This window comes from Rhipicephalus sanguineus, chromosome 1, assembly GCF_013339695.2.
Source record: "Rhipicephalus sanguineus isolate Rsan-2018 chromosome 1, BIME_Rsan_1.4, whole genome shotgun sequence".
Classification (NCBI taxonomy): domain Eukaryota; kingdom Metazoa; phylum Arthropoda; class Arachnida; order Ixodida; family Ixodidae; genus Rhipicephalus; species Rhipicephalus sanguineus.
The window spans coordinates 3,879,983-3,902,593 of NC_051176.1; the positions used below are offsets into that span (position 1 = coordinate 3,879,983).

At 45.0% G+C, this 22,611-nt stretch overlaps 1 protein-coding gene across 1 annotated transcript in view; it reads right to left on the minus strand.

The window, feature by feature from the left end:
- Positions 1-438: 438 nt before the first annotated feature.
- The window catches only part of LOC119389293 (uncharacterized), a 450,101-nt gene continuing 427,928 nt past the window's right edge, over positions 439-22,611 (minus strand). The window contains exon 10 of the mRNA XM_037656505.1: positions 439-706. The gene's annotated coding sequence lies outside the window, so the exon portion shown is untranslated. The remainder of the gene's footprint in view (positions 707-22,611) is intronic.

The window sequence follows — 22,611 nt, forward strand, 5'->3', positions numbered from 1 at the left end:
TCAAGATGGCGCGGCAGAACAAGAACAGGAAACAGGGGGCGCGCTTCTCGCCGAGCTCCCGCTATTCAGCGGCCGCTGAAATGGACAGTTCATTACATGAACACATCGAGAGGAGCTCCTCCGTTGAAGTGCTGTATTTTATTTCCAAATTCGCCATTCGAATTAAAAGAAAAGACTAACGGCGGCGCGCCGCAATTATTGCGCGGCGGCGGCGGCGGCGGCGTCATCTCTCTTGGGAGTTCGGCGGCGGCGCGAGCGGCGTGACCAAAAACAGGCGGCGGCGGCGGCGCGGCGCGGCGGCGCACACCTCTACTTCTAAGTAAGCATCTTGTCTTCTAGTACTGTTTTAACAGTAAACAGCTGGGTCAGTGAGGGTAGAAGCAATAAAATGGATGACCATGAGCAAATGCGCTGGATCGGCACAACTCGCACTGACTGAAAACACCTTTTAATTGCCCAATGAGAGCAAAGCTGAATCAACAGTCATACAGTGAAGTGATGAATACTGTTCAAAAAGGAAGCAAATAGCAGGAAATCTTTGTACGTAGCACAACACACGCAGCCATGAAATTTCGCAACACAACGGAGGCTCTTTTGTTCCGTCATGACTTGTGGTGAAGTACAACCACCACAGATCCCACTCCTGGCCTGGTGGGCAAGTGGAAAACTACACAGTGAGACTTTGAAGATCTGCTGAATCCCGTGCCTGCAAAACAAGTGGCACTTGGTGAAAAGCAAGTCAAGATGCTGTGACAGGTGCTCGTTTAGTACATGGTCTCTGTGCAGCCAAAATGCAACAAGTGGTTCAAACAGCCCTTGCACACAGAATAGGTAATATTTTGTCTACTGGAAATGCCTGCATTTCAGCTAATAGATGCTGCCAACGTTTTCCTCATAATGTCCATTGGGTCAATAGAACCCATCAAAGTTTTCACTGAACAAAGTCTCTTAAAGCAATACAAAAGTCGTTAGCACTAATGGTCAAAGCTTAGCTGTGGTATTCCAAAACTAACACCCCTGTCACACGATAAGGTTTAACGATATTTGTATCTAATCACATTACACACGTCAAATGACATTAGGTGCCGTGCCCTGCTACACGGCGGGAGATTTACAGACGATGGCAATTGCGATGCAGTATAAAAATGAAACGTTAAAAAAAATTCCAGCGTGTGTAAAAAAAAACATTATGTATATTGTCACGTCACGTTGAGGAAGGCAGCAGTCGCCGGCTTCAAGACGAACCTTTTTATTTGGGCGAACTTGTGGCCGGGAAACGAAACGTCAAACTACAAGGGATACACGTTGTACACTGATAGCGGCGAACAAAGCGTCGGCCGTCGATAATCTGATCTGCGGCATTATATATGCGGCATGGAATATTCGAGCCTTGTCACTGGTGGCCACGTTAGTTCCAGCATAAACTCAACAGAAGGTTCTGAAATAATCTGGAAGGTTCGCAGACTTCGGGCGCGGATCGCGCAAATCAGTGGTTATAATTGTTGGGGTTTAACGTCCCAAAACCACGATATAAGAATCAGCAGTTATGCCTGCAGCGGAGCAGTTACATAAAAATGGTAAAGAAGCGCGCCTGACAACACCTCGTGTTAAAAAAATTGCAGTGGCTTAGCTCGGCTATGCCAGGATATACGTAGCGTTAGCAAAAGTTCAGCTGATTATTCTTAGCTATCCAGATTGTCTAGGATTAGCTTGATTGTCATGCTTACTGCTGCTCCAATGACGCAGACACGGTATACGTATTATGTGGCACATGCATATTTATTTTTGCTCAATGTGAGGTTGCTTCTCTATTGCTACAAACACGGCGCGGTGGTCAGTGAAGTAACACGCTGCCGTCTCTATGGCCCCAACACAGTAACCGCTAATTGCCAGGCAACTACTTCGGGATCCGATGAGATAAGCTTCTCGGCTCTTCTGCGTCGTCGAGCAGCATTCGCGCTCTCCTTCTCCATGGCGTTACCCACCTGCAAACGCCAGTCAGAGGCGCTATCAAGCGGCCCCAGCGCAGTGTCAGACGGCGACTGCACAGCGAAGGCGAATAGTTGCGCGCGCGCTGGCGCCACTGTGTCTACGACGTCACTCCTCTCGAATGCGGCGCAGACCAGCAGCGGCGAGCTGCGCGCGGCGGTGCCGGGGAGCGCGTGTGATGCCAGCTCCGGTGACCCAGCTGCGTGACATCACTGATCCTCGCGCATGCGCAGCACGGCTCACGACGCTCCACGCGAAATCGGCTCCGGCTAGGCAAGTGTAGCTAACGGTACAAAATTGTTTTCAGCAGATGCTTGTCAGACGGCCACTGGTTGTACACAAGCTGCATTCGGACTGACGAATACACATGGCTTGACAAGGCCAGTCTTGACAGTAACGGAGACACTACTGAAACATTTCAGAACAAACAAGTTGAATTATTAGGCAAAAAATTGAACTATAAACTTTAAAATAAAAACGTATAAATTGCTGCAATGCATTATTTACCTTTTATTTTTATAGAGTAAAAGCTAGTTCATTCGACCTCTCTTAATTATGAAAATCTGACAATTGCAACGTATTCTCTGGTTTTGGCAAGAATATACATTGTTCGATGCCATGAAACTCGTTAATTTGGTCATATTTTGCCCCAACCCGGTTAATTCGGATGATCCTCGGAGCGTGGCAAGCACAAAGCGCCTCAAGTGTGCCACGCAAAGGAGCAATAACGGCGTTTGCGAACAACCGAAAAGGCCGCGGGCCTTCAGAAAGGCGTAGTCGCCATCCACAATCCTGCCACAATTGCGTTGTTAGGGATCAAAGCTTCAGCAGCTGTGGTAAGCGTTTCGTTTTCGATTTTACTCGACGCACGCGAACTGCGTGGACATTATCTATGATCGCGTAAATAGCAACAGCTGGGGTCAAGGCAGCGATAAGCAGTACTTTCGTTTCCGCCGCATGCCTCCAAAACTGCGTAATCGCCATCCATGATTGTGCATTAGCGAGCGAGGTTTATCCAGCAGCCCATGCAGTGCTCAGCAGTTTCTTTTCGACCCTGGACGTAAGCCGTACGCTTGCCTTCAGACCTGCATGGACACTATATATATTGCCACGTGCCTTTCTTATTATCCCTTTTGCTGTATTCGGTTTTCGCCCAGAAACACTGTGAGCAACGCTCAGCGCAAAGCGCGCCTCAATGTTCGAGAAGCTTCTCGGTTATTGTAGATCGTTTTGTTAAGATGGCGCGCAGACGCGAACACTCGAGCTTATTCTAGAGCTTGCGCGACAACCAACGATAACGCTGGAATATTCGACGGCGCATGTATAAATGCCGACGCGCTTCACCGCTTGTCAGTTGTTCGACGGCCGACGCCCAGTTCACCGCTATCAGTGTACAGCGCGTATTGCTGTAGTTTAAGTTTTCATTTCCCGGCCACAAGTTCGGCCAAATAAAGAGTTTCATCTTGACCACGCCAGCTGTTGTCTTCGTCGACGTCACGACCCCGTGACAATATGACCGTGTCTTTAGAGCCCACGGTTTCGTCCACAGTGGAACTGGCACTCAGTAGCTTCGTTCTGATTTCGGGCAATGCGCGCGCTTTTTACTTATTTATTGATAGTGCAGGCCACAGTGTGCTAGTCCATGCAGGAGGGGCAATACAATTACAAAATAATCACAAGATGACACAATACAAGAAAAAAAAGAAAATATAAACAATATATGAAAATGATTCAACCTATTGCGATATGGCAGAAGACAAAATGCTTGCTTAGCACAATAGACGAAATGACACTTCGGTGAAAAACTCTGTGCAAAAAACAGCAGGAAACAGAAACGTAATACAATAAATACAATGAAGAAACGCACAGATGAAATCATACCTTCATGGAAAAAATAAATAAAACGCTCTACAAACAATAGAAAGGCACTGAGCACAGCTAAGAACTCACAATAAAATGAGTAGAAAAGTTTCATGCACTGCTAAAGTTTACGCTGGATTTTGGGGAGAATGGTTTTCCAACTCTTTTGCAAAGTACCTCGATTGTATGACATCAAGTGGGAGGGAATTCCATTCGGTTATGGTGCGCGGAAAGGAAACTGTGCATGTGAGATTCAGTTTTGGCAAATATTGGCGAAAGGCAAAAGTTGTGTCTGTCTAGTTCTTGTTTATAGAGGTGTTACATAATGGGGCAATTCAAGCCCAGTTTGCCCTTTTATTATGCGGTGTAAGAACTGCAGACGACTAAGTTTACGCCGACGTTCCAGTGAACCTATATTTTTGCTAAGCATTAGTAATGACGGCGAATCTTCTTTGTTATATTTTCCAAAGATAAATCTAACGGCTTTCCTTTGCACACGCTCTAAATTCGTTATGTCCTTCTTGGTGTGGCGATCCCATACAACTGCCGCATATTCAAGTTTTGAGCGCACGAATGTGTTACATGCTAAAATTTTGGTATTTATCGGTGCTTTTTTAAGTTTTCGTTTCAGAAACCACAATCTGCGCAAGGCTGCAGAACATGTAAGGTATATATGGTCTGACCAAGCAAATCTGTCATTAAATGTGACCCCTAGGTATTTTTATTTGTCAACATATCTGTTATTCTCTTGTCGTTTAGAACATCGCAAAATATGCTAGGTTCCATTTTTCGTGTTACTTCCAGCAAGACTGTTTTTTGTACATTCATTTCCATTACCCGATGTTTACACCGATCTGAAATTTCTATTACTGAATTCTGCAAGCATACATGATCGTTTTGCAAGGCAATTTTTTAAAAGTGACACAGTCATCCGCAAATAATTTTACATGCACTTCATGAGGGATATTTTCTATTACATCACTTATATAGATCAAGAAAAAGACAGTTTCAACGCAACGGGGAAGCAATGAATGCGATAGCAATAAATTGGAATGTAACGCGAAGAACGGAAAGCAGCTCGAAATTGCCAGAGCGTCGCTCGAGCCCAAAGGACGCACGAAAAGAACGCACACAGGACGAGCGCGAACTATCCTGCGTCACAGCTCGACACTTGAAGCGCACTGCTCAAACATAAAGCAGGACGCACGAAACGAACGAACACACCGGACGAGCACGAACTAACTGTCACAGTTGTTACTTTACTCCTTTCGCAAACGCGGCCGCTGCAGCGAGCGAAGTGACCTTCGTACGCTCTGTGACTTCAGCGCGGACATCGCGGGGAAAGCACAAGACATAAAACTCCCCGCTCCACCCCCGGCCGCCCCCTTCTTTCCTCGAGATAAGCGCACGAAGGCGACCACGCCCTGTAGGGCGAAGAGCAACGGCGTTCGCAGGAGCGGGACGACTATCTTTAAAACGCGCCATCTATGTGGTGAATAAGAAATCATGTTGAAGTAAATGGTCTATATAAATAGCTCGCCGTTAGCAGACTCAAAGACGGCACTGTTCGTGGCCATAACCGTCAAACACCGCGCACTGCGAAGCGAGAGGTCGCCCGTTCGAGTCCGCGCGTCGGAAAGTTTTTCTGAATTATTTTTTTCTTTATGGCTTTTATATATATATATATATATATATATATATAGATATATATATATATATATATATATATATGGTGCATGATGGCGGCGACGGCAAAAATCAGCCGAGACTCCATATAATTGCTATCGCAATAATAAGAGTGTTCCCAATACGCTGTTGTGCGGCACGCCCAAGGTTACGTGGCGCGCAGCGGACGCACATTTGTTAATTTCTACAAATTGCTGCCTGTGCCGAAGATAGGCCTGGATTCATGATATAATGTTTGAAGGGAGACCAATGCACTCGAGCCTATATTTCCGTGGGGCACCTCATCGAATGCTATACTAAAATCGAAGAGCACATCAAGCTGCCCGGACAAGTCAAGTACCTCGGAGATGTCATGAACCCAAGCTGAGTTGTAGTCGATAACCCCTTTCGGAATACATGTTGTAGTGGGGATAGGACATTGTGATCACTCAAGTACTGACCAATAAAACCTGCTAAAATGTGTTGTAATAATTTACTGTAAGTACTTGCAAGCAGTAATTTCACAGAACATGATGGAAGGAATTGAAGAGCTTTAGCCGCGGTTCGCATGCTGGCATAAAACTCGCTTGCTAGATGGAGGAACACACAGTTTCCAGCCATTTTTTCGGCGAACTTGTCATGTGCGCGTGGCGGTGTTGATTGTGGCGGTACGTATTAAAGGGACACTAAAGAGAAACAAAGAATCGGTTTAGGTCGATAAACTGTGCTCTAACAACTCTAATGTCGTTAATTTCGCCATCATAGGTTCATTAATACAGGAGAAAATCATGTTCAAAGATTCATTTTTAAATTTAGCGCCGAAATCTCCCCGCGTGAGATCACGAATTTCAAAGTGTATTTAGCGAATTTTGGCGCCATTGGCTCAACAAAGTTACCCTAAATTTGGTATGTTATGTCTATGGCCCATTCAGAGGACAATGTACTTCATTTTTACCGATTAGGAACTACGTAGTCCCAAGTAGGCACCGTCAAAACATGTGACGTCACGGCGAATGGTGCGGAGACTTCAAGGTGGCGTCGCCACCCACATTTTGTTTTTGCGCGTTTTCTCGCTTACTAAGCGTCTTCTCGCAGCAAGCGTGGTGTTTTTCTTATCGCGAAAGAGTACTTTACTAATATGAGAAAAATCGTTTTCCTCTTTAGTGTCCCGTTACGGAATGGGTTCATAGCACATTTCGGCTAAAGACACGGGGTCTTGAGCCGCGGTCACATTGTGAACGATGTCACGAATGACGAAAATTGCGGCTTCTGCACTGCTCCTATGCAAAATAAGTACGGTGTGGCGGCACGGTGCGGCGCCGCTTCTGCGCCTGCGCGCAGCGTCGACGCTACTTAACCGAGCGCCAGTGCATAAGAACACTCTCGCCCTCAGAAGACAAAAACTGTGTTTGCTCCCGCAATCAGTTGAGTTGTTCAGTTGTTGCTGTTACGGCCTTTCGTGTGGACGCATTAAAGTTGTGTACCCACAACTACATTTACGTATTCACCAAGAAAATGAAAATGCACTGATGTAATAGACACTTGTTCATTGTTTTCTTGATATTTTCAATAATACGGCATTCGGTTTTTTTAGGTCATTTTTTCCAGCCCTATGAAATCAGAATTAACGAGCTTTCACTGTAGCTTGCTCGTGGCCCTTTCTCGGCGAGTGTACGCATTTGCAATAGAAACGCATTCGAATGAGTTGAGCAAACTCATTCGTTCGCACAAGTGATTTTCGTTTAATGATATTAGATGTCTCCGTGTGGCAGCCCGCTAAGCACATTAAATGTAAATGCCGTTAGGTACAAATGACATTAAGCTTCCTCGTGCGACAAGGGTATGAGTAAAACAGTACGCCAACAGTGCTTCCAGTCACGAGTTGATGCACTGACACCAGCCCATTATAATTTCTGCGGTGGTGAAGCGTCACTAATAATGTGGATGTCCCACCACGGTGGTCTAGTGGTTATGGCACTCGACAGCTGACCCGAAGGTCGCGGGATCGAATCCCGGCCGCGGCGGCTGCATTTTCGATGGAGGCGAAAATGTTTGAGGCCCGTGTACTTAGATTTAGCTGCACGTTAAAGAACGCGAGGTGGTCAAAATTTCCGGAGCCCTCTACTACGGCGTCTCTCATTATCATATCGTGGTTTTGGGACGTTATTTATTTATTTCAGTACCTTCAGGGCCCGAAGGCGTTACAGAAGGGAGTGGGTAAGAGTATACATAGTAATAAGAGTGAACAAAGAAAAATGTTGCTAAAAGTAAACATCGCATTCAGCAGCAGCCTTAAAAGCAGTGACATCGGTCAATTGGGCAACAGAGGAGGGTAGGTGGTTCCATTCGTTCGAGGTAGTGGGAATAAAGGAATCGTGAAAGAACTTGGTATGTGAAAAAGGAATGTGTACTTTGTGGGGATGGTCACATCTATATGACATTTAGTGTGGTTTGGAAAGAAGGTCTTGTTTTAGTTGTGGATTGTGGTAAATTTTATAAAAAAGAACAAGACGAGACACTTTCCTGCGCGAACAAAGAAGTGGAAGGCCCAAAACTGTTTTCATAGATGATACACTAGATGTGCGTGCATAGTCTGAAAGGATGAAACATGCACTCCGATTTTGGACGGATTCTAAGGTTTCAACTAGTGTGTTAGTGCGGGGATCCCATACAGCCCTTGCATACTCGAGCTTAGGACGAACAAGGGTTTTATATAGTATGAGTTTAAGGGCTGAAGGTACCCTTGAAAAGTGTCTTCGTAGGTAGCCAAGAGTGCGATTGGCATTGTTAGTTGCGTGGGTGACATGAGTGTGCCATGAGAGATTAGAGGTAAATTTTAATAATAATAATAATATCTGGGGTTTAACGTCCCAAAACCACTATATGATTATGAGAGACGCCGTAGTGGAGGGCTCCGGAAATTTCGACCACCTGGGGTTCTTTAACGTGCACCTAAATCTAAGTACACGGGCCTCAAACATTTTCGCCTCCATCGAAAATGCAGCCGCCGCGGCCGGGATTCGATCCCGCGACCTTCGGGTCAGCAGCCGAGCGCCATAACCACTAGACCGCCGTGGCGGGGCAGAGGTAAATTTTGCTCCAAGATATTTGCAACATGAAACACTTTCTAAAACACTATCGTTAATTAGGTATTCGGGAACATCAATAGAACTAGAGGTGCGAGAAACTCGCATTACCTTGCATTTATTAGCGTTAAGTCGCATGTTCCATCTAGTGCACCAGGAAGAAACTTCATTAAGATCTTGTTGCAGGAAATTAGCGTCAGTATTAGTGCAAGTATTTCTATAAATAACACAGTCATCAGCAAATAATTTAATTGATGATAGAATATTATTAGGCAGGTCATTGATGTAAACAAGAAAGAGAAGAGGGTCCAAAACTGACCCCTGTGGCACACCAGAAGTGACAGGAGACTCTTGTGAATTGTTATTGTTGGTGGTGACAAACTGAGTTCGGTTAGCGAGAAAGTATTCGATCCATCTTAATATATTGCGGTCAATGTTTAATTTACTTAGCTTAAAACAGAGTAACTGGTGAGAAACAAGATCAAAAGCTTTAGAAAAGTCCAAGAATATACAATCAATGATTAGTCCGCTGTCCAATGCCGCAAAAAGGTCATGTGTAAACGAAACCAATTGTGTTTCACATGAGAAATGTTAACCACAGATATTATTATTATATTATTACATTATACGCTAGCTTGAAGCGGATCGCTGCATGCGTCGGCCAAAAACAACAGCACCACCCAGGAAGCAGTGGTGTACTTTGAAGCAATGAAGTGGCACCTCTTGCACCCTCTCTGGAGCGGCGGAACATGCATTCGAACCCGCGCAACTTTAAAAAAAGTTGATGAATAAAACAAAATGTTACCTAGGCTGGATTTGAACTCGGACCCACACGCTCCGAATGCACGAGTTTTCAGAACTCGGCCATGCACGCATGCTTGCATAATGTGAATATGATTTTAATGATATGAGTGAGTTGTACCCACGGTGCAATGCTAATATTGTATGAAGACTTGGTTGACTTTTGCGGTAGTGGAATAAAAGCCATCTGGAAGAGAACACATAGAGCCGACATGGATAATTAATTGTACATGTAGAAAAATTGCTCCTTTCCAAAAAATTATGCCGTGCATGCGCATCTTACGGGGCTGCGCAAAATGACGATTAAAATGAAGACGCTGCCCGAAAACAGCGTTCTTCGGAAAAGCTACACTGAAACTGCTCGCTTACGCAACCTTGAGACAACTTCCACTGCGCCCCCGCTGGTCAACCACCTTCAGTGAGTGGAATGGCACTTCACCTTACAACATGAGGCAGGTCAGGTTGTGCAGATGCATCGGGATGTACCAAGCGCAGAAACACACTTGTTTATCGAAGAGCTGGCATTTTCAATTGTCACCTTTCCGCATGCTGGCAAACGCATGGTAGATGAGACCTAGCACATTGTGTCCATCAGCAGGGGAACGTGTTCATTCTAAAAAGACAGGGCGTGCAAACATGGACACAAGAAAGAAGTCAGGACACCACAAACGCCGACTAACAACTGAAGAGACGCACAACGGCTGAAAAGAAAGAAGGCACGAAAACTTATCTGCGCATGCCCATGCAACAGGCGAACATATCAATCCGGCACGCGTGGCGGTCTACGTGGAAGATAACTGTTAAGGCATTTGATTTCATCTTTATGCAAGTTAATCGACGGTTGGCTCACGCATGCGCTACCACTATTCTCGATATGCCATGCTTCAATCATCAGGCGCGTTTCTTCATTTCTATGCCGGTACATTACTGCGCATTCCTCAAATTTTGGCGTGCACTTACAATCTCGACAATGTAAAGAAAGATTAGAAGGTGAGCCTCCTGTTAGCGACCTCTTATGTTCCAACAATCTCTGGTTAATGCATCGCCCCGTCTGTCCTACGTAGAAGCGGCCGCAGCTGAAAGGGATCTTATATACCACACTCGTACGGCAATCAGTGAATTTTTTGGTATGTTTTACGAAACAAATATCGGTCCGCTTCTTGTCTTTTACTCCCTCATTCTTCCTCTGCACAGCGGCACAAATCTTACCTAGCTTATTGGCAGCCGTGAAAACAACATTAACGCCGTATCTACTTCCTACTTTCTTTAGCCTGTGAGATACGCGATGAATGTACGGTATACCTACCCCACGTTTCTTCTTATCGCTTTCTGCAACCATGCTCGGACTTAACACAATAGACTTCTTTAAACGTTCAGCGACCGTGGCCACTGCATCACGAGGATACCCTACATCTAAAAGACGTGCAACCTGTGCGTTAAAGCTATCACTCATTTTGTGCTCACACGACTTGGTGAGGGCTGACTTAAGGCAAGACATGGCGATGCCGTTTTTTACAACTTTCGAGTGCTTTGACGAAAAATTTAACAGCGGTTTCGAAGATCTAGGAGAATACTGCCAACACACGTGGTTCTTCTGGAACGTTAAGAAAATGTCTAGAAATTGTATTCCATTATTCTGAGGCACCTCTTTAGTAAAGCTCAGCCCTCCTCCATTTAATTCAAATTTTTCACTCACGGAAGTTACCAACTTTTTTTTGTTTGTTTGTTTATGTTGGGTTTTATGGCGCAAAAGCGACTAAGGCTATGCTGCGCCAGACACACGGTGATAAGAGAGGAAAAAAGCTATAGTGAAAGTACACTATGATCTATGTGCTTGGAGATGACAAATGGGATATGATGAATGGTGTAGCGTGGCTGTAGAGAGGCCTAAAATTACTTGTTGCATAAGCGCGTAAAATATATATACTCTAAAATTATGGGCGCGATGCGTGGGATTGTCAATGTATATGAACGGTGCACGAGGTTATCATGGTAAAACTGTAGCGGCGTTTACGTAGCACTACTGCTCTGCCCGTGTCCTTATATCCAAGGGCCGGGAGGCCAGTGCCTGATTTAAAAATACCTGCCGCAGCAAGGGTCTCTCTGGCGAGGCCGTGCTGCAGGTTGCATTAGTTAGACTGCTATTATGGTGAAGGTGGCACAGTCTATCATAATTACAGTTTGTTTAATAATTCTGCTTCCTCTAAGAAGGTGATCACATTAGCCAAGGGTATTAAAGGCTCATCATCAAGGAGTAGCATCGGGTGAAATGGAATGTTTAACTTATAAAACGTATGAAAATGTTTTTGTCTGAGCGTTTCCAGATGTGGGCAAGCTATTAAAGCGTGTAGTACTGTTAGTTCCTCGTGACATTTACTGCATGTTGGTGGTTCTTCGTCTCTCAGCAAATAGTTGTGTGTGACGTGTGTGTGGCCTATTCGTAGTCGGCACAGGACCACTTCAATAAAACGTTCCTGGTGAAAACACGTCTTCCATTCACCAAGGACAGGTTTAATTAGATGAAGCTTGTTGTTATGTTGTGATTTCCATTGATGCTGCCAATGTGAGGTGATGGCGCGGCGAACTGCATGAATCCCATCCCTAGCGGGTATGTTGATCTTTGAGTGATGCATGTGTTTCGCCGTTGCAGCTAATTGGTCCGCTCTTTCATTACCTGGAATACCAACGTGGCTCGGGACCCAACAGATGCGTATGGTGTTGTCTTCCGGCAGGTGAGAAAGGATATTTAGAATATCACCTGTAAATGGCTCATACTGAGATTGAGGATTTAGGGCTCTGAGAGCACTTAAGGAGTCTGTAAAAATGATTGCTTTTTTATGTTTTGAGCTAGTAATATTTCTTACTGCCATCAACAAGGCATAGCATTCAGCGGTGTAGACAGAGACGAACTGCGGCAGTCTGGCTACTTGCTCGTGTATTCCTCCTACAACGCTGCTTCCAACATACGCAGACGTCTTAGAACCATCCGTATAGAATTCTTTGTAAGTTTGGTACGTTTCTTGTAGTGTGCGGAATTCCTGCAGTATATGTTCACGTGGGGTGTATTGTTTTTTTATATGTGTTAGTGAAAAGTCAAGGTGTTTGGAGAAGTCATTCCAGGGAGCCAGTCTAGCTGGTCTTCTGGCAACGGAGAGTGCTTCATTAGGGGCATTTAGGGCGTGAAATTTGTCCTCAAATCTCAGTATTAATGGTCTAATGGCGCTTGGCTTGTTCGTGTAGTGTAGTCGTTGGTCAGAGCATGTGATAATTTTGTAGCATATATGGTCTGGTGAAGAACGAACTCGTAGGACATATGTACACATCAGTTGCGTTCTCCTGTACTCCAAGGATGGTTCGTTGCTTTCAGCGTACAAGCTAGGAATGGGCGAGGTCCGGCAGGCACCTGTGGCTAGACGTATCCCTTTGTTATGGACAGGGTCTAGGCGCTTGAGGTACGAGTCTCTTGCAGAACCATAGATAATGCTACCGTAGTCTAATTTACTACGTACCAACGAACGATAGATGTGTAGGAGACATTTACGGTCGGAGCCCCAGCGCTTCCGGGACAAGACTTTGAGGACATTAATAGCTTTATTGGCTTTGACCTTCAGATGATTAATGTGTGAAAGAAAGTTAAGCTTCTTATCAAATACTACACCCAAAAACCTTTGTTCCTGTTTTACTGGCAATATTGTTTCGTTTAGTTTAAGGACCGGGTCTGGTTGCAAGCCTCGTTTGTGAGAGAACGCCACGGCAACAGTCTTTTCCTCTGAAAAGCGGAAGCCGTTTTTGTGAGCCCATTGGATTAGCCTGTTTAGTGCGATTTGAGTCTGTCGTTCACACGTCGCCATGTTAGCTGACCGGCATGCTATCTGGAGATCATCGACGTAAAGTGAGTGCATAAGAGTGGATGGTATGACCTGGTTGACAGAGTTCATTTTGATGACAAAGAGGGTTGTGCTTAAGGCACAGCCCTGAGGCACACCGTTTTCCTGAGTAAATGGACGTGAAAGCGTTGAGCCTAAACGAACTTGAAACGTTCGGTCTGATAGAAAGTCGGACAAGCAGTTGAGCATCCGTCCGCGGATTCCTAGATCCGCCAGGTCTCGTAAGATGCCATATTTCCAAGTTGTATCATAAGCCTTTTCAAGATCGAAAAAACACTGCTAGGCAGTGCTGCTTGTACAAAAAGGCTTCTCGAACTATGTGTTCAAGGCGAACGAGGTGGTCGGTAGTTGAGCATCCTTTCTTATAGCCACACTGATGGACATTTAATAAGTTATCGGTTTCGAGGACGTATGTTAGCCTAATGTTAATGATGCTCTCGTAGGATTTTGCTATGCAACTTGTGAGTGCTATGGGCCGGTAGCTGGTTGGTAAGGTAGGATCTTTTCCAGCTTTCAAAAAGGGAATGATGATAGCTTTCTTCCAATTTGTTGGCATTCTTCCAGTCTCCCAGATAACGTTAAAGAAGTGCAACAATGTCTTCACCGCTTCCTGGGACAGATGGGCGAGCATTTGGTAATGTATTCTGTCTGGACCGGGTGCTGTTTTCTTGCCCTGCGAAAGTACACTGTTCGTTTCCTGAAGGGTTAAGGGGGCATTGTATGGTTTGTCCTTAAAACCAGTTGTGGGAAGCTTTTGTTTTTCCATTGACTGTTTGTGTTTTAGGAAGGCTGTCGAATAGTTGGCTGAGCTCGAAATAGTGCAAAAGTGCAGTGCTAGTAAGCCTGCCTGTTCGTCTAAGGTTGTCTGCATACTAGGAGTTGAAAGAATGGGGATGGTATATGAACTATAGTTGCCGGTAAACTTGTGCACCTGATCCCACATTCTTTTAGATGTGATGGAGCTGTTTATAGATGAGACGTATTTCTTCCAGGACACTTTTTCAGCCTGCCTGCGGATAAATCTTGCCTTTGCCCTTGCCTTTCTAAATGATACGAGGTTGTCTGTGTGGGGTATCTACGAAAAATGCCCCAGGCCTTATTTTGCACTTTCTTAGCCTGTGTGCACTCCCTTGTCCACCAGGGTTTAAGTTTCTTATTTAAGACGCCGGAGGACTGTGGGATAGATCGTTCAGCTGCTGCGAGTATGCATGTAGTGATTGCCTCATTCATCTCATCGATGCTTAACCCTTGAAGCACCTCTATTTCTAGGGCGGCTTTTTCTGTGAACAGCGCCCAGTCTGCAAGATGTAGTTTCCAACGAGGTGGTCTAGATGGAGTAGTAGGGAGGGTTTGTGTGAGTTTTATGACAGCAGGCATGTGGTCACTGCCATAAACATTATCTATGACGCTCCATTTAAAATCACAAAGTAGCGATGGCGAGCACAGTGCTATATCTAGGCAACTCGTAGCTCCTGTGCTTGGGGAGCAGTAGGTGACGCTACCAGTATTTAAAAGACATATGTCATTGCTGAGGATAAAATCTTCGAGGATTTGTCCTCTGATGTCGGTTGTACTGCTTCCCCAGAGCGTTCCGTGCGCGTTAAAATCCCCTGCTATAACAAATGGTTCAGGCAGTTGGTCCAGAATGTGCTCTAAATCCTTAACAGTAAAATGCGTATGTGGAGGAATATAACGGAACATATGGTGACAGTTTTATGAGCTAAAATAGTGACGGCCACGACCTCAATGTGACTGTTGACTAATTTCTCGTGCTGCGATGCCGCTTTTGACGATTATCGCCACACCGCCAGACAACCGGCTAGCGTGAACGCGGTCGCGCCGCACTACAGTGAACCCTTTAAGAAAGTTTGTGTTTTTCTCCTAGATTGGTCTCCTGCAAGCACATGGCCACTGGAGAAAATCTATTTAGCATATCTTTTATGTCACCTATGTTATGAAGCAGTCCTCTGCAATTCCAATGGAGAATAAAAGGCATCTTGAGAATAAGAGTTTACATAAAAGGAAGTTAGAGGTGAATAAAAGATGTGGAAGCTTGAGGTGACATGTCTGAAGATATTGTGGTTGTAACAAAAGTAACCATAACCTTTGAGGTTATGGAAATGCAAGTTTGTTTATTTTACAGGGCCTTTTTGAGGCCCTTTAATTAGGGTTTTGTCCTTTTTGGAGCGGTCGAGCGAAGCTCGCCGCTCCCTAGACGCTGCCTGCAGCGACTGGCTCGCGGTAGTGTCCATAGCCTCCGGGGAAGCGTTGGACAGTCGCTCTAACGAGCGTTCCCGTGCGCCTTCTGGGCTTCGTCTCAGACGACGAAGCCTTCGACGCAACTGTTCCCGAGGTCGATGGGACCCCCACCGCTTGCCCCCTGCCCTGGCTCGGGCCAGTGCATGTCGAGGCCTCCGGTGTGGCCGTCTTGAGTGGGGGCAGAGCAGCCTTGTCTGCATCCACCCTGGGGGCGAGTGACGGTCGCTCCAGTACGCTACGCGTAGCTGGGCGGCCGCCTGGTGCCGTTGTGGTGCTGCCCCTGTTGCACCACTTCGGCGAAAGATTTTCTAGGAAAGTATGGAGAAACACGATGCCTTGCTTCGCGGAAACTGATGTGTTTGAATTTGATGGTGATAATTTCCTTTTTTTCCATGCTGTGCAGGATCTGGAATACGACGGGTGGTCCCCATCGCAGTTTGCGCAGTGGACTTCGGCATTACAGTCGTCTGTGAAGTTTCCCGTGGTACCGCACCATGTACAGGTAAGCTGCCCACAGCAACTCTGCGAAGCATGGCCAATCGTTGGCACTTGAAGCAGCGCCGCGGGTTTGGAATATAGGGTCTTACAGGAAGTTTGAGATAGCCCGTTACTATTTCGTCGGGCAGTGTGCAAGAGTTGAACGTTAGTATTATATGCTTAGTTGGAATTTCTTTGTTGTCTCTCCTCATTTTGATACGCTGTACCTGTATCACGTTCTCATCTTTCCAGCCCGCCAGGAGGTCGCTATCGGTGAGATCCATTAGGTCGTCGTCCGAGACGACACCTTTAACAGTGTTCATGGTTCGGTGGGCGGTGACGGTGATGGGTTTGTCCCCAAACGCTGTGAGGTTTGTCAATTTCAGGAATTGTGACTTGTCTTTTAACTCGACTAGAAGGTCCCCACTTGCCATCTTGGTGGCCTTGTAGCCACTTCCGATGGTCTCAGTGAGGCACTTCGAAACAAGAAACGGTGAAATGTTTCGCGCTTTCTTCTCTGTGCTTTCACAGTGTATGACATGATACTTTGGAAAAGAGTCTTCTTTCTTTGATAAGAACTGAACGGTTGCATCGTTGCGCCCCCTTTTATGGGGACGATCTGCTTACAACTTTTCAAAGTCCTCACCACTACAAAAAATCAAGTAATCGTCCACATAACGAAAAACCTTAATAACCGAATTACCTAAGGCGCCTTCCAAAAGATTGTCAATCTTGCTAAGGTATAAATCACTAAGAACCGGAGCAACTTTAGAACCAATACATATCCCTGATTTCTGCACATAAACGCCTTCCTTCCAACCTACCAGCGTCGACTTTAAATACATGGAAAGGATTTCTAGAAATGCCCCTGTAGAAACACCACATTTTTCGGTGAAAACCGTCTGGTCCTCTTGTTCGTTAATACATTCATTAACACATTTTAACAAGTCCTCATGCGGCAAAGAATAATACAGGTCTTCAATATCCATACTAAAGGCCTTACAACAGCCGGGGTTCTCCTCAGAGAGGAACTGAACTAGCGCCTGAGAATTACGCATACGAAAAGGGTCTGAAAAACTCAAAGAGGTTAAGCAGTTCTGCAAGTAACTACATACAGCGACCTGCCAGGTGCCTTGCTCTGAAACGATTGCTCGAAACGGAATCTCGTTCTTATGTGTTTTGGCTGAAAAAAACAATTCCAAAGTTAGTGATTTGGCCTTCTTGACATTACAAGCTATTCTCTCAAGATTATGTCTTAACAAAAGGTCGACAGCTCGTTGCCTAACTACCGATGGCTTAAGTTTTACCGTCCTAAAATTCTTTGCTATGGCTGTTAATGCTTTTTCTGAGAACAAACTGTCCGGCATAATTACAAAATACCCTTCCTTATCTGAAACTACTGGCCTGAGTTTCTTCTCGACACAGTAATTAACCAAAGGCCGGATAGGATCAGGACACTTGAGATGCATATTAGAACCCTTGATGCTAGCAACGCAGTCTGAAATGCAGTGGGAACGCTCTTCTTCAGGAACAAGTCTAGTGATTGTACGCGGCAAACTTAGAACGTCTATTGGTTTCAGGTTCGGCTTAAAACAGTATTTAGGACCTAAGGCTAGGGTTTTGCAGTGACTATCATCTAAGGCAGCTCCTCCAAGAATTAGCAAGTTATTTTGCGGTGAAACAGTAGAAATAATCTTCCTCTTACATGGTTGAAGTTCTCGAAGTTTTACCCTCCAAATGAATTCCGCATGCTGGTTAGCTACCCTCATCCAGTCGGCGTACATCTGCTTCTGGCGGCGATCGTCACGCGAAGTCGAACAACGGACCTTGAGGCATTCCTGGTAAAATCTCACTTGACGCCATGATTCCGCGGTCAATATGGCACATATCCTCCTGGCATGTCCGGTAGAAGGTTGCAGAAAGCCGCACAAAAGTTGAACTTCAACTGGGCAAACTCTATTTTTTGAAAACCATGAAAAAGTTCTAGCACGGACCAAGCAAATAGCAATTAAAGAAGCCCAAGATGCAGGATTGTTCAGATAAGTAGGGGAACACGGAAAAGGGCTCAGAGTACTAGAAATGAAGCTTAGAATAACAGAGAGCTGAGCTAGTTGGTAAGTATTCATTCTAAAAAGACAGGGCGTGCAAACATGGACACAAGAAAGAAGTCAGGACACCACAAACGCCGACTAACAACTGAAGAGACGCACAACGGCTGAAAAGAAAGAAGGCACGAAAACTTATCTGCGCATGCCCATGCAACAGGCGAACATATCAATCCGGCACGCGTGGCGGTCTACGTGGAAGATAACTGTTAAGGCATTTGATTTCATCTTTATGCAAGTTAATCGACGGTTGGCTCACGCATGCGCTACCACTATTCTCGATATGCCATGCTTCAATCATCAGGCGCGTTTCTTCATTTCTATGCCGGTACATTACTGCGCATTCCTCAAATTTTGGCGTGCACTTACAATCTCGACAATGTAAAGATAGATTAGAAGGTGAGCCTCCTGTTAGCGACCTCTTATGTTCCAACAATCTCTGGTTAATGCATCGCCCCGTCTGTCCTACGTAGAAGCGGCCGCAGCTGAAAGAGATCTTATATACCACACTCGTACGGCAATCAGTGAATTTTTTTGGTATGTTTTACGAAACAAATATCGGTCCGCTTCTTGTCTTTTACTCCCTCATTCTTCCTCTGCACAGCGGCACAAATCTTACCTAGCTTATTGGCAGCCGTGAAAACAACATTAACGCCGTATCTACTTCCTACTTTCTTTAGCCTGTGAGATACGCGATGAATGTACGGTATACCTACCCCACGTTTCTTCTTATCGCTTTCTGCAACCATGCTCGGACTTAACACAATAGACTTCTTTAAACGTTCAGCGACCGTGGCCACTGCATCACGAGGATACCCTACATCTAAAAGGACGTGCAACCTGTGCGTTAAAGCTATCACTCATTTTGTGCACACACGACTTGGTGAGGGCTGACTTAAGGCAAGACATGGCGATGCCGTTTTTTTACAACTTTCGAGTGCTTTGACGAAAAATTCAACAGCGGTTTCGAAGATCTAGGAGAATACTGCCAACACAGTCGGCGTTAGTCGGCGTTTGTGGTGTCCTGACTTCTTTCTTGTGTCCATGTTTGCACGCCCTGTCTTTTTAGAATGAATACTTACCAACTAGCTCAGCTCTCTGTTATTCTAAGCTTCATTTCTAGTACTCTGAGCCCTTTTCCGTGTTCCCCTACTTATCTGAACAATCCTGCATCTTTGGCTTCTTTAATTGCTATTTGCTTGGTCCGTGCTAGAACTTTTTCATGGTTTTCAAAAAATAGAGTTTGCCCAGTTGAAGTTCAACTTTTGTGCGGCTTTGAAGTTCAACTTTTGTGCGGCTTTCTGCAACCTTCTACCGGACATGCCAGGAGGATATGTGCCATATTGACCGCGGAATCATGGCGTCAAGTGAGATTTTACCAGGAATGCCTCAAGGTCCGTTGTTCGACTTCGCGTGACGATCGCCGCCAGAAGCAGATGTACGCCGACTGGATGAGGGTAGCTAACCAGCATGCGGAATTCACTTGGAGGGTAAAACTTCGAGAACTTCAACCATGTAAGAGGAAGATTATTTCTACTGTTTCACCGCAAAATAACTTGCTAATTCTTGGAGGAGCTGCCTTAGATGATAGTCACTGCAAAACCCTAGCCTTAGGTCCTAAATACTGTTTTAAGCCGAACCTGAAACCAATAGGCGTTCTAAGTTTGCCGCGTACAATCACTAGACTTGTTCCTGAAGAAGAGCGTTCCCACTGCATTTCAGACTGCGTTGCTAGCATCAAGGGTTCTAATATGCATCTCAAGTGTCCTGATCCTATCCGGCCTTTGGTTAATTACTGTGTCGAGAAGAAACTCAGGCCAGTAGTTTCAGATAAGGAAGGGTATTTTGTAATTATGCCGGACAGTTTGTTCTCAGAAAAAGCATTAACAGCCATAGCAAAGAATTTTAGGACGGTAAAACTTAAGCCATCGGTAGTTAGGCAACGAGCTGTCGACCTTTTGTTAAGACATATTCTTGAGAGAATAGCTTGTAATGTCAAGAAGGCCAAATCACTAACTTTGGAATTGTTTTTTTTCAGCCAAAACACATAAGAACGAGATTCCGTTTCGAGCAATCGTTTCAGAGCAAGGCACCTGGCAGGTCGCTGTATCTAGTTATTTGCAGAACTGCTTAACCTCTTTGAGTTTTTCAGACCCTTTCGTATGCGTAATTCTCAGGCGCTAGTTCAGTTCCTCTCTGAGGAGAACCCCGGCTGTTGTAAGGCCTTTAGTATGGATATTGAAGACCTGTATTATTCTTTGCCGCATGAGGACTTGTTAAAATGTGTTAATGAATGTATTAACGAACAAGAGGACCAGACGGTTTTCACCGAAAAATGTGGTGTTTCTACAGGGGCATTTCTAGAAATCCTTTCCATGTATTTAAAGTCGACGCTGGTAGGTTGGAAGGAAGGCGTTTATGTGCAGAAATCAGGGATATGTATTGGTTCTAAAGTTGCTCCGGTTCTTAGTTATTTATACCTTAGCAAGATTGACAATCTTTTGGAAGGCGCCTTAGGTAATTCGGTTATTAAGGTTTTTCGTTATGTGGACGATTACTTGATTTTTTGTAGTGGTGAGGACTTTGAAAAGTTGGTAACTTCCGTGAGTGAAAAATTTGAATTAAATGGAGGAGGGCTGAGCTTTACTAAAGAGGTGCCTCAGAATAATGGAATACAATTTCTAGACATTTTCTTAACGTTCCAGAAGAACCACGTGTGTTGGCAGTATTCTCCTAGATCTTCGAAACCGCTGTTAAATTTTTCGTCAAAGCACTCGAAAGTTGTAAAAAACGGCATCGCCATGTCTTGCCTTAAGTCAGCCCTCACCAAGTCGTGTGAGCACAAAATGAGTGATAGCTTTAACGCAAAGGTTGCACGTCTTTTAGCTGTAGGGTATCCTCGTGATGCAGTGGCCACGGTCGCTGAACGTTTAAAGAAGTCTATTGTGTTAAGTCCGAGCATGGTTGCAGAAAGCGATAAGAAGAAACGTGGGGTAGGTATACCGTACATTCATCGCGTATCTCACAGGCTAAAGAAAGTAGGAAGTAGATACGGCGTTAATGTTGTTTTCACGGCTGCCAATAAGCTAGGTAAGATTTGTGCCGCTGTGCAAAGAATGAGGGAGTAAAAGACAAGAAGCGGACCGATATTTGTTTCGTAAAACATACCAAAAAATTCACTGATTGCCGTACGAGTGTGGTATATAAGATCCCTTTCAGCTGCGGCCGCTTCTACGTAGGACAGACGGGGCGATGCATTAACCAGAGATTGTTGGAACATAAGAGGTCGCTAACAGGAGGCTCACCTTCTAATCTTTCTTTACATTGTCGAGATTGTAAGTGCACGCCAAAATTTGAGGAATGCGCAGTAATGTACCGGCATAGAAATGAAGAAACGCGCCTGATGATTGAAGCATGGCATATCGAGAATAGTGGTAGCGCATGCGTGAGCCAACCGTCGATTAACTTGCATAAAGATGAAATCAAATGCCTTAACAGTTATCTTCCACGTAGACCGCCACGCGTGCCGGATTGATATGTTCGCCTGTTGCATGGGCATGCGCAGATAAGTTTTCGTGCCTTCTTTCTTTTCAGCCGTTGTGCGTCTCTTCAGTTGTTAGTCGGCGTTTGTGGTGTCCTGACTTCTTTCTTGTGTCCATGTTTGCAGGCCCTGTCTTTTTAGAATGAATACTTACCAACTAGCTCAGCTCTCTGTTATTCTAAGGGGAACGTGTTATCGGGCGAGTTGGTGCTTGCTAAGTGACATACTGCAGCGCTAAAAAACACACATCACAAACTAAGAAACACAAACCGACGGGACAGGCGCTACTCACAACTTTAATGAAGACTACAACATTATGGCACATATATAAGCATCCCAAAGCGCAAACGCAGCATCACAATAAACAATAGGGGGCGTATCATATCAAAGATTTGAAAAAATTATGTTCCGCATTGTACAGAAAGACCGACGTCTGACTGACGCAGTCATCATTCTTCTCTTTGATATGGAAAGCCTCGAGAAGTTCATGCGCTGTTTATCATGGCTTCTGCCCAGAATCTTCACGTCACTAAATCTCGGCACAGAAGAGCAGGTATTACAATGCGCCGAAAGGTGCGCAGTAATATCCTTCTTGCATCAGATATGCCCTGTGAAGATTTATCAAGGCCAAAATATTAGGGTTTTCAAGAACTTTCAAATCCCATATTTAAGTACGTTGACCTGCATCCCAAGGAGGAATTATATTGCATTAGCAATTACGGTTTAAACTCAACCTAACGATACCTGATTTTACCAAGTTCTTAATCGAAAGAAGATTCCATTCCCTGGCAGATGCCCATTGGGTTCAGTGTTCTCATCAACCTAAATTAACAAACTAGTTTGTCCACGAAACCTGATTTAATGAATTTTTGACGTGAAAAAGTGGCGGTTTCCTTCTTATTCTGACTACGACGGCTTCTTTCTTCCTTTTTTTGAGCGGG